The sequence below is a fragment of the Meleagris gallopavo genome, chromosome 1 (assembly GCF_905368555.1).
Source record: "Meleagris gallopavo chromosome 1, MGAL_WU_HG_1.1, whole genome shotgun sequence".
NCBI classification, from domain to species: Eukaryota; Metazoa; Chordata; class Aves; order Galliformes; family Phasianidae; genus Meleagris; species Meleagris gallopavo.
This window is the reverse complement of record NC_139404.1, coordinates 123,296,697-123,309,084: the sequence shown is the minus strand read 5'-3', so window position 1 is coordinate 123,309,084 and position 12,388 is coordinate 123,296,697.

Below are 12,388 nucleotides of genomic sequence, written 5' to 3'. Positions count from 1 at the left end.
GCAGGAAACGAGATGAGGGTCCACGGAGTTTGGTCCCTCAGAGGGGAATACACGGATTGCAGCGCTCATTTCCCAGCAAAGGCACTGGCCGTGGTCCATATATCAGTAAGCCCAGTATTATTTCAAAACATTCTTAATTATTTTGGACATTTTTAAGGCCAAAAGATCATCCCATAGACAGAGCAGACTCTCCCCATACATTTTATTGTAAGCACATAATCCATATCTAAACTATGATGCATCATACAGAACACTGTAGGTTCCGATCACGATGTACAGTTTTGAAAACTCCATTACAGATTAGTAAGAAGGTTTAGAGATTAATTAATCTCACTACACAAATTGTGCCTATTTTTATTTTAAATTCTTCTAGAATTTGTTTGCTGGAGCAATTTACCAAGAAGATTTGATACTTCTGTCCAGATCATAACAGATAGCAAGATGTCTCATCTTCTGGCCTCAGCCCCATTTAAATCCCAGATCTGTCTGATTACGATTTACTAGATAAATACTCGTCCACCAGAAAAGCTAACACACACGTCACATGCTCAGGCACACATACACACACAGAAGTGTTTAGTTTCTCTTTAACTCTCTTTGCCAAGCGAAATTTGTCTAATGATTCATAACTTTCTGGGACAGATTGTAAGGTATTTTACTCTGTCAGATTCCAAAGATTTTATCATTCACACACACAAAACAACTGTGAAACCATAATAATAATGCCATGCACAGCAATCACATAGGAGTATTTTTCTTTGAAAAATTATCTTTTAGTTTTTCGTTGCCTTGCACAATTATAGAGCAGATGTCATGGTGCTGACTCAAGTAATTTTCATCTTAGCTGTCAGGTTAATGTCCAAATACTTTAAAGGAATATTTTGCTAGAGGAAGAGTTAACCAATTTGTTCAGGTCTTGCTGAAAGTTCTCTCTGGAAGTGTTAATTTCACAAGCAGGATTTTAGGTCCCAGTGGATCTTACTTCTCCCATTGGGAGAAAATCTATTAGGGGAGCTGGGTGATGAATGGAGAAGTAAGCAACCCGCTGCTGTCATCAGCGCAGCTTATTTGCTATGCTGCTGCCAGTAAAGCACAATTCCCAGCAATGAGTGAAGTATCACCTTGGCTTAGATGTATGTGAATGCTGAAGAATAACTTGAATTCTGTGCCATATGAATTAACAGCACATTAACTAGAATCTATCGTATCAGCTCAACATTTCTTTTTGCAAAGATTGCTCTTCTAAAAGGGTTAATAGCCTACAAACAGGGTCATACCTTACATACCTTGCATCTGCAAGTTATATTATAAAGGTTAATCTATCCTTTATATATTTCTAGGGAAGTTTTTAGAAGAATAGGCATTTGTCATACCCTGCACTCTGCTGTGCAAAGTGGGGGACTCTGCTCTGTTCGGGAACACCTGCTCAAGGAGGAAGGCATAAAAACTGACACTGCAAATAAAATGAAATGAACTTGTCCTTTATGTGTTTGACAGGGTTAACTGCAATTCTGTTCCATCAGTTTATTAAATTTAAAATCTACAACTTCCAAAATGGTGACACACATATGTAATGATACGGCTCTGAAATAAGGGTGACTCTGAATATTACTGAGCGTCAATCCTCTAAATAGCAAAGAAGATTAATTATCTGGCAAAATTTCCATGTTTCATACAGCATGACATTATCCTGAAGGTTTTTTAGGAATTTCAGTACATTTAAAACCACGATCTCTTCAACAGCAAGAAACAAAGACATGTAGCGATGAGAAAAGTTTTGTCTGCACTACTATATATGATATTTATGATGATTTATTTTTCCTCAAATTATAATAGACTAACAGATTTTATAGGCGAGTAAAGAACCAGAGGACAGAATAAGTCTGGCAATCTGAAATAAACCACTGATGGATCCATTAGTGCTTTGAGATGTGCTCTAACACACACACACACACACACACACACACAGAAGCCAAAATAAACAGATAATGTGATTAGATTACACAGAATCACAGAATCACAGAATCATAGGACTTAGAAGGGACCTCAAGAAATCATCAAGTCCAACCCCCTGCTAAAGCAGGTTTCCTACAACAGGTCACACATGTAGGCATCCAGATGGTTCTTGAATGTCTCTATAGAAGGCGATTCCACAACCTCTCTGCACAACCTGTTCACTGCTCTGTCATCCTTAGCATATTGAAGTTAAAATTAAATTAAGATTAATTAAATTAAGATTGAATGAATATTTTACTATGGACCAGTAATGGATTTGTAGTAGAATATTATTATAGGCTTCACTTATGTTCACTTTTAAAGAAAAAAAAGATGTGAAAAGTAATGTTTTGATTCTTGTCATTGTACGACTCTTCACATTCACTGTTTGGTATGATCATTATCAACAAATACATAAGGACCAAAACTATTTAATTCATACAGAGATTCCTAAGCTACTTCTATTTGTGTTTTGTTTTGTTTTGTTTTGGGGGGAAAGGGTGTTGTCTGTATGCGTGTGTGTATGTTTGTTTAATAAGAACATGTAAAGTTTCTCCCATAAAGTGAAGTCAAATTTGAAATTGTGGCTGGACATGCACATCTCATATTTTCTTGAGATGCTAAACCATGATGGCAGAATAGAAGAACATCCAGTACAAAGATCATACTAGATGTTAATCATATTAATTACACCTTATTCAGAAGCTCAATTTCTTAAACTCCACTTCACAGTGATTGGATTTTATTATGCCTTTGTGGAAAGGTCAGAAGGTTCAACCATCAAACAGCTGTTCATTGTGTAAAAGTCTACCAATAGTCCTCTTCTAAAGTTTAATTTCTTGCATATAATGCAATTCCTTGCAGTTTTGACATTACTTTATGCATTTTATCGTTTTCTCATATTTCTGAATTCATCCTGAAGTGCAACTCTCCCTCTTGAGTAGAGCACAGTACATGTGGCGTTACCTGTATAGGCACAATCATGTTTCTGCTTGGTATCCTATCTTTTGCCTCCAAGATCAAGACACTCACAGATGCCTCCAGTACATTTGCTTTCTTTTCAATGGAGTTCCTCCTCACCTTGAGGTATTTACCACAGATTACTAAATAACTCCCAAGGAACTGCTTGCCATGACAGTTTACTATTCTCGAACCAGAGCTTGCAATTTCGCTCCGTATGGTGGTTTTTTTTTTTTTTTCTATTTAGTTTTATTAAAATGAACCATGCTCATTGTGACAGGCTAATTGAATCATTCAGCTTGCACAGCACAGCTAACTTTTCCTTGTTTACTACCCTGCCAATTTCTCTGTCTTCTGCACACATTATTAGCACAGATGTTTTGTCAGTGTCTGGAATGATCATCCATCAGGTAGAACTGCTCTCAAGGAAATCCACTGAAAAGGCTGGACATTTTTTATGTGTTCCTAATAATAAGTCCATTTTGTATCTGCAAGTGACCTAGGTTTCAATTTTTCCCTATTAATTCCATGTCATACAAGCTTTCTATTTAAATCATTATACGGTTTTAAGTTGATACTGCAATCTCAGGTAAAACCTTGTCCTCTGGGAAATTAACTTTCCTATAGACTCTGTGTAGTCAGGGGCTTATGGTGATAGAGGCCACCTCATTGCAGCTTCCTCTCTCACTCAGTGCTAGGGAAGCCCAGGAGATCTGTTCTGTCTCAATAACGGATAGAGATTTTCCCGTGTTCATCCCTGCTGCCGTATGTGCCCTGTCTGCAGGAACAATCTGAGAATAAAGAACTCAGACTGTTTGCAATACTTCTTTCCTCAATGGGTCTACTTTGGCAGTATTCAAAAGCAAATGACTTCTTCTGTTCATTTTCTAGAATTTACTTCTGTGCTGTAAGATTGATACAGGTTTAAAATGCAGCTAGAGTTTTCATATCTGCATACGCATTGCATTATATTATTTAGATGGTGAAAATGGGTAAGTGTTCCTGCCACAGAGCCAAGTCTAAATACGCAGGGTGTTAGTCAAACAGTAATGAAAAATGTAGTCCTTGACCAAGATTTACATTGCCCTGAAGTCTAGGTGTCTGTCCTCTTGTCACACAAATGCCTTCTAGGACTGTCAGCTCTTTGTAAAATTTCTCATTAGTAACCTTGAGCTCTACTTCATCAGCGTCATTGCATGTGAAACTATCAAACAAAATGCAAGACATCAACTCTATTTAAGATGAACATAAAGAGTCTGGTCTTCCACGATGCCAAACGTGCAGCAGCCAGTTCTGAAAGCCTTCGTGGTACAGCACTTGCAGTGTCAACTTGGGACTTTCAGAGTCTTTGAATAAGTATTTGAATCTGGCCAGGTGGGTTTCAATAAATTGCTAACACTATGTTAATAAAATCACCCTGACAGCATGAAAAGTCTTAGCACAGCATGAGCAAAAAAGAGCCAAATGTTACCAAAGGTGAATAGCTATATTCCCATCAAATATAGTTAAGGCAATTTATACTATTTCCTGAGTGTATATATTTTCCATTGGACCTTAAAAGCTGCCCATGGTTTAGGCATAGTTCTATTCACACCTTTCAAAAGATTGTATTTAACATCCTAAGAATATTTTTTCCTCTTTCCATTACACATCTGAGTAAACTACAGCCAAAGCAGAAAATGCCTACATCCACTAACAGGATGTGTGAAAATCAAAATTGTCCAAGCATATTCTGCCAAACAACAGTCTTGCAGCCTTCTTGTAACTATTGCTTTTTCCTATGACAAATCCTTCTCATCTTCTTCATATTTTTTGTCTATTCACTTTTGGAGAGAGCTATTACGTTCTGCAGTTTATTATTTAAGTCATTCACATTCTGGCTACAAACATGGCTTCTGTTTCTTCATGCATCTCAAGCCACTCCAATTTGCAAAGTAGCCATATTTACCCTTCTCTTTATATTTCATTTTCTCTGGCTTCTATCTCTTTCCTTCCCCTATTTCTAGGCAAATGCTTCCAAAAGACCAGTTCCAAAACGCACATTGGAATTCCTGAGATTTATATCTTTTCTTTCTTTCTTCCTCCCCCCACCCTCCAAATAAATAAATCTTTATTGTGGTTATCCTTTGATTATTTTTGATACATTTAATTAGGATGGTTTGAAGCCAAACCAAAGGAAGTCCAATAAATACTTTTAAAGCATTTCCCCGTTAGAGGCTTCTAACCTACTTTTCTTCAAACTGTCTCTGCATTAGTTACCCTGCACTTAAATTCCTATTCTGACTTAAATGGACAATATACACAATGTGCACAAAGTACCTTCCAAGAAAACCTATAGATGTATCTACCATGAACACTGTGGAGTCATACAAAGATATGCAAATTCATTTTGGCTTCTGGAAGCAGAAGGAATCGCTGTGAAGCAGTCATTCTTTCTAGCCATGTGAGAGATCCCACAGCGTGCTGCACTGTGCAATGCACACATACTATTTATCTTGCTATCAAGTCTATTTCTGTGATTTCCAAGAATTTTCAGGTGAATTTGGGAAACAGTGGCCCAAATTAGAGTTCAGAGTGGCCACTCATCATATTTTTTTCAATGTAAAATTAAGTGAAGAGTGTTATGCTATCATTACAATAGTCAGAAGTCCTGTCAACCTTACAGAAACAGTAACTGAGCACTGTCTTCTTGGCCATGTTGTAAATGATTATAATGCTTAATATTAATGATGTGAGAAAAAATCTTAATTAAAAATATTTTTCTAAAAGTCTGAAATGCCAGTAGTTTTTTCCTGAGATCCCTGTCTTCTGAAATGTGGTCAAACTTTGTAGAGTAATTGAGAAACAATTTAGTAGAACAAAAAGTGTTATCTTAAAGCAATACCAGAGAAGGGAACTTTGAAATTTATACTATCCTTTACCTCTAACTTGGAGCCAAAATTAGGTGATCTAAGCTGCTAGAACATAGAACATCTAGCAAAGTAACTGATAAATGATCCTTTAAAGTACATACCTGCCCAGTTAAATATGAGAATCTTTCATGCTGTGGATAATATGTCTCTTCAGTGTAGCTTGGATAAAGATACTGCTACCTTTAAAATTGTGCTTTTCTCTTGCTCTTTTAACGTATTTTTGTGCTGACCGCTCATACAGCAAAGGTGACACTGGTAGAAACCTCAAAGACAGTAGAATCTGCTCCAAGGGCTAATGAGGCTGGTGGGGAACCCATGCTTTGGACCGAAATGTTAGAAATATAATACAGTAAAGCATATAATGTAGTGTAAAGGATTTGGTTGGTAAGGGAAATGTGATCCGTGATTAATCTGACCTTCATTTACCTTGTTGAATCAATCTCCTTATTCGGTGTGGACTATAATCAGTTCTGCCATCTGTGTCTCTTTGTTAAACCCATACCGTTTATGTTTAGTCAGCTGTGAAAAGGGACTGAGAGAATAGTTCCTTCAGTACAAGGTGTTAATGTCATTCTCCCACACACTTCTACTTAAAAACAGAACCGTATTTCCTGATAAAGGCTCTTCAACTTAAAGGTGAGCAATCTGAATCACGGCTTACCCAGAGTGGACATAATTTATTTTTGCTTGCCTTACATAAGGACAACCAAACTCAAATATCACTACAGTCTCGTTTTATTCAGGCTTAAAATTGCATATAGGCTTTGTCTTACGATGGAAGCAAAAGGCAAATCTATGTTAAAATATCTTGCTAGTTTACCTTCAACTGATACAGCCAGCAAAACCCAAATATAGATGCAGCCACTTTAGGAAAATTCATGCCTTTTTTTCTACACAACTTGGTTTAGAGAGCTGAATTAAATATACTGAAACAGAACTTTTTCTGTGACACGAGGAATGCCTCCATCTACAGGATTTGTCATTTTAATTTTACAGGCATCGCTTCAGGTGGCCCTTAGGCTAAGTTCCAGTCACCATCAAGGCCTAATGATAAAACAAAGAAATTCTAGATGGTGCATAAATCCTACATGTGAGTGAATTAATCTTGAGTGTTCAGGCTTTGTTGGGAGATGTCAATGAAAGCAATACTTATTTAATCCCCCTAGAAAAATCACGCTTCTATGTACAGTTTAAAAGGGAAAAGCAATGATATTGATGGACAACTGCAAAAGTATGAAAGGTCAAGGTTTCATCTACTATAAGTTCCATAACACCATTGACTGCAGGAGATTCATGGTGATGTACATTTGTTGAAATGCTGGCTGTATTCTAAAATGACAGAATTCATTCAGTGGGTGCAAAGTGAAAGCCAAGATGTCATGGTGTACAACATGGGACAACAGAGAGATCTTTAGATCTTTTGTTTTCTTCTATTTCAGATCAACCTTAAATTTCACTATTGCTTTGTAAGACAGTTGAGAGATTTTCTGTGTTTTGTTTGTGGTTTTTATTTGGATTTGTTTTTTGTTTTGTTCTGTTTTGTTTTTTTGGTTGGTTGGTTGATTTTTCCCTTAAAATCCTCCAGGAAGCAAATCTCTCTTGTCTTTATCCTAAAATGCATGAGCAAAGCTATGTCTCATAGTCAAGTTTAGTGCTGTCCTCACTGAGTATAGTAAAAGCTCTATTTGATACTACGGGGAATTCAGAGCAGAATAACAATGCATATTGATTCCTCTGCTTTAAAACACACACATTTTTGATAGTGAAGACATAGCACAGTCTCTGTCTCAGCTGAGAGCAAATCCCATAGCAAATGGGACCATTTGTTACAGCTCATGGAAATGTATAGCACTCCCTAACATGGGGAAAAAAGTAATAAAAATGGATGAATGCCCATCCATTTCTCTATTTGTTCAGAAGTCTAGATAAGAATGCTTTAAAAGATAAACTATTAATTGGTACATTTCTCAATAATTTATAATGATGATAAAATGTGTGATAAAATGTGTCAGAGGAAAGGATTTTCTTCTTGTTTTCTTACCTTTAAGCTACCAGGAAGGCTAATGCTCTCGTAACCTTGCTTGAAGAGTCATTGGAGACCTCACATGTTCACTTTGAACTTTTTCTGCCCTGAAGAAAGGGAGATAAATATTCTCCTGAGTGTTTTTCAGTATTTGAGTTAAAATCAAAACCAAACAAGTGTGAATGAAACTCACCTTCCTCTCATTACTTGGCATTTATTTGCATAGGTTTTTTGGATGCTGTTATCCTTGCCTGATCTCCTTTGTCTAGAAGCTGGAGACTCAGAGGAATCACCCAGAAAAAGGTGATACAAAATGAATTTCTGTCATGACACAAATGGGAAACTTCCCCCTCTTACCTTCTAGAGATATATGCATTATTTGATCTTTATAATTAAAGGAGAAAGAACATGAACCTGACCTTCCTCTCGTTCTTGCATAATCCATTATTAATAACAATGCCTTTTTCTACATGGTTCTCACATGTCCTTCAATATTCTAAAAGAACGGGATAAGTTTAGCTTGATTTATCAGTGACATTGTTCCCTGACCTTACAAAAAATGCTGTCTTTTAATCCACTCTGTAGAAAAAAAAAATTGCTGAATGAGTTTCTAAAGGTGGGTGAAATAGTTGCCATAGCCTCCAGGCAGCAGTGATGTAAATGCTAACAAGTTATTCTGGTTTTACATGTCTATTCACCTTTATATAAATTCTACCACCTCTGCGTCTCATACAACATGTGTTAATGCTCGGGAAGTTCTTTTGGGCCCTATAAACAGTCCCATAATGTAGTTGAATGTAAACTGAAACAGTTTCCTCTAATTCACCATTGCCTATTTAAGAAGCATATTCTTGCTCTGCACAATGTTTACGTAGCACCCGGTTTTGCCACCCATATGCAGTCCCCCATTTTATAACCTTTTTATTTAAATTTAGCACAATAGATTGGATTGTGACAATTGCTTATTCAGGTTCAGGGAAAGTATAAAACACGATCTCTTTCTGCGAGGCCAGCTCACATCTTGAGCCCATATGTTTGTGCGTGTAGGAAAACTGGAGCTGATGCCTCCATAGTGAGCAAATTAAGGCAGGAAAGGGTTACAGTAGTGATAGGAAGGGAAAGGAGCGATTGAATATGTAATGTTATTCTTTGAAATGGATGAAAGGATGCAAGGCACAGAGAAAAGAAGCCAGCAGTCAGCCACCTCATCCAAAAGCGAGAGCAGCAGCAGCCCCTTGGCACAGCCCCACCAGCCCAGTACTGATGCATGGAGCACCAGGCAGGCTCTAGGCATCCCTGTTGACTCTAACAGCTACAGAGTAACCCAAGAAAACCTACGTGATTTCAGCATCGGGAGCAATATGATAAGGCACTTTATTTTTAATGGGGACATGCTGCTACAGTTTAGGGAATAAATGTGCAAATGTCAAGGAGCCTTAGGAAGAGCACAGAAGCAGAAAATAGTATATTAGCGGTAGCAAAGAGAGACAAGATGAGCTGGAAAATGGCTAGAAAGTGATAAGGAGACAACAGAACTCACAGGATGCCTGATGCATTTTCTTGAACGGTATTAAAAAAAAAAAAAAAAAACAGAAAAAAAGTCCTGGAAGAAAAATATTTTTTTTCCATACTTGTTCCTTCAGAGGATGAATAAGTTTGAATAATGATGAGGCTATGAATTCACCTTCACTTTCTTTCTTCCATTTTTTTTTTGTGGGGGGAGAGGAGGTTGGCAGAGCATACATCCTTATTTAGTTTGAAAGGTATATAAAAATCTCCATATGTTCCTGGCCACATATTTAGACTGTCGTTGTTGTTGTTGTTGTTGTTGTTGCTGTTTTGTTTTGTTTAATTGTAAATCAGCTCTTTAAAAAACCCACAGAACTTAACATGAAAAGGTAAGGGCATAAAGGGCTCCACAAAGCACTAACTGCAGAGCAAATTATGGTCTGACAGCCATTGCATCTGTCTCTAAACCAGTGGCGACTCTGAGCTGTAGCAGTTTGCACACCCACAAGGGGCAGACTGCAGTAAGAGCCTCTGGATTCAGTCCTGGTCTCTCCTGCACAGAGCAGAACACTTGTGGGGCGGGCAGTGAGAAGTCGGCACTGTGAGAGGTGGCTGTTCCCAGCCCAACAGTCACAGACACAGGAATGAAAAATAACAACCAAGAGAGCAGGTTTTGTGTTAACAGAGAGGCTGGAATTCAAGCCTGAAACATTTCAGAGCTGGTTTTGGTTTTGGTTTGGTTTGGTTTTTTTTTTCGATTTATATAAAATGCATACTACAAATACAAGCATATTTTTTCTTGGTGCCTTGCAGCTCTGTTTATAATTTGACCATCATTTTCAGACCTGCCTGATTAATACTAGGCCACTAAATTCAGACTCACATTTCTAAACAAACATTCTCCTTTTTTATTGTTGTTGGTAGTGTTGAACTCCAGCCTTTCCCCACGACGTGTAGGATGGTTTTGCCTTTTAGCAGACTCTTAGGGCAAGGTAAAACAAATAGTTTGCTATCATATAAGAATCTCAGAAATGTGGCTTCTGAGGATATCCTGGTTTGGTCAGAGGTACTGCTCTCGCCCTACCTGAGTTGCCCTGGTGGAGTTTTTTTGTGAGTTTAGAGTAACAGGATCACACAAAGTCAGGTAGAAAGGGGCCACATGTCCCATCCCCTGCCCAAGAAAGAGCCCAACGCTGAGTGAAAGTCGATGGCTCAGCCACGCACCTGCAAAGGAGGAGGGCCCTGTCCACTCTGGACACTGTCATTGACAGCCAAGCTGTCAGCACCCTCATAGAAGAACACTTCCTTGCAAGGAGCATGTGCAAGGAGCCCCCATGAGTGAGCTGTACATCCTTCTCCCAAAGGGTTGCTCACATCGCCTGCAGCCACAGGAACTGCTCATGACCGAAATGTCCTTACTGGCTGGACATTGTGTACCTGCAGTCAAAATTTTTGAAACCAGTGCTTCATGCCTTTGCCATTTTCTCTGCGAGACATTGTCCTCATCTCATTTCAGAGGGGAGAGGGAGGGTGAATGCATTATTGATATGAAAAGCATTCAGATTTGGGGGGTGAGAAGCACCAGCACTTATGATTCATCCTATGAATACAATATAAATTATTCAGCAACCGTACATCTCTCTTAAAAAGGAAATGAGAGGCTTTGGCCTGACTGAGCTGACAGGAAAAACAATTAAATCCTAAAACATAAATGTAAACAAAAACATAAATACAAATGAAAATAATTTAAAATACCTCACTGGAAAGTTTGCCTATGGTGCATATTACTTTAATGGTTACTTTGTATGCAGACATGTTAGGAAGAAAAAGGTGTTCATTTCTTATGATGTACACTCATGCCTCCTTGGTTTTCCCTCTATTTATTAACCTATTTTCTTTGTTTAATTGCTGTGCATTTTTGGTAGAATGAAATCTCGTATGTTTCCCAATGTGCTAATTTTTAGTACTAAAAAATAAACTTTGAGGTTAGACGTGTATTGTTACCAAGTCTATGGTCATTTTAAGACAGTTTTTAATAAAGACAACACTACATTCCAAAACTTTCACAATCTGGAGGAAACTCTGTACTGAGAACTTGAGATTCGTTGGACTTTACATTATTTTCCTATTTTATGCTCCCACTCTTTCACATCTGTAGAAGTTTTGGGTTTGAAAGAGAATGGCAGTCAGTGCAGAATAAATGAGGCCTCTTCAAACTTGGGATGGAAATTTGTTTTTCTTTTCAAACTTTACACAAAGTGTAGAGAAAAAAAATCCAAGCTCCCCAAACATTTTCTTTCTAATTCACTTTGTTAAACGCAGTCTCTCCCATTCACTGATGTACTTCAGCAAGGAAATTGTTCTGTCAGGTACAAATAAAAGGTATAGTAAGTACTTAACTGATCTGCTGGCAAGTCATGTAAACGCACCAATTTTTGCAATAATTAGAAGCACATCATATGACTCCACCCTTTTTTGGACAGTATTTCTAAATTTTTAGCAATCCATATTAGGAAAAAATACAATAGGTTTGCAGTGGCTGAGAGCAGGCACCTGCAGGGGACCTTGTGCCAACTGGCAGAGATTTACATGCATGCATGCACAGCTTTTTCCACACTGATGACAAAGACCTTCAGGAAAGTTGCTCCTTCTATTTCAGTCTAGCACTTCCATCAAATTGGAAGGCTCATTCCACCACTTAAACCTCCATGAGAGCATCCTGTCGGAAACTTCATTCTCTGAGGCAAATGCGTATGCACACACGGACATGCACCTCCACGCATGTTCTCTGGGTTCAGCTGCAAAATGATACAGCTGATGTCATCTACCTGGGCTGCAGCAAGGCCTTTGACATGGTCCCAGATTACACACCTATCTCTAAGTTGAAGGGATACGTATTTGAAGGGTGGACTATTCAGCGGATAAAGAATTGGCTGGATGGTCACAGCCAGAGGGCTGTGATCAAATGCCCTATGTCCAGGTGGAGGCT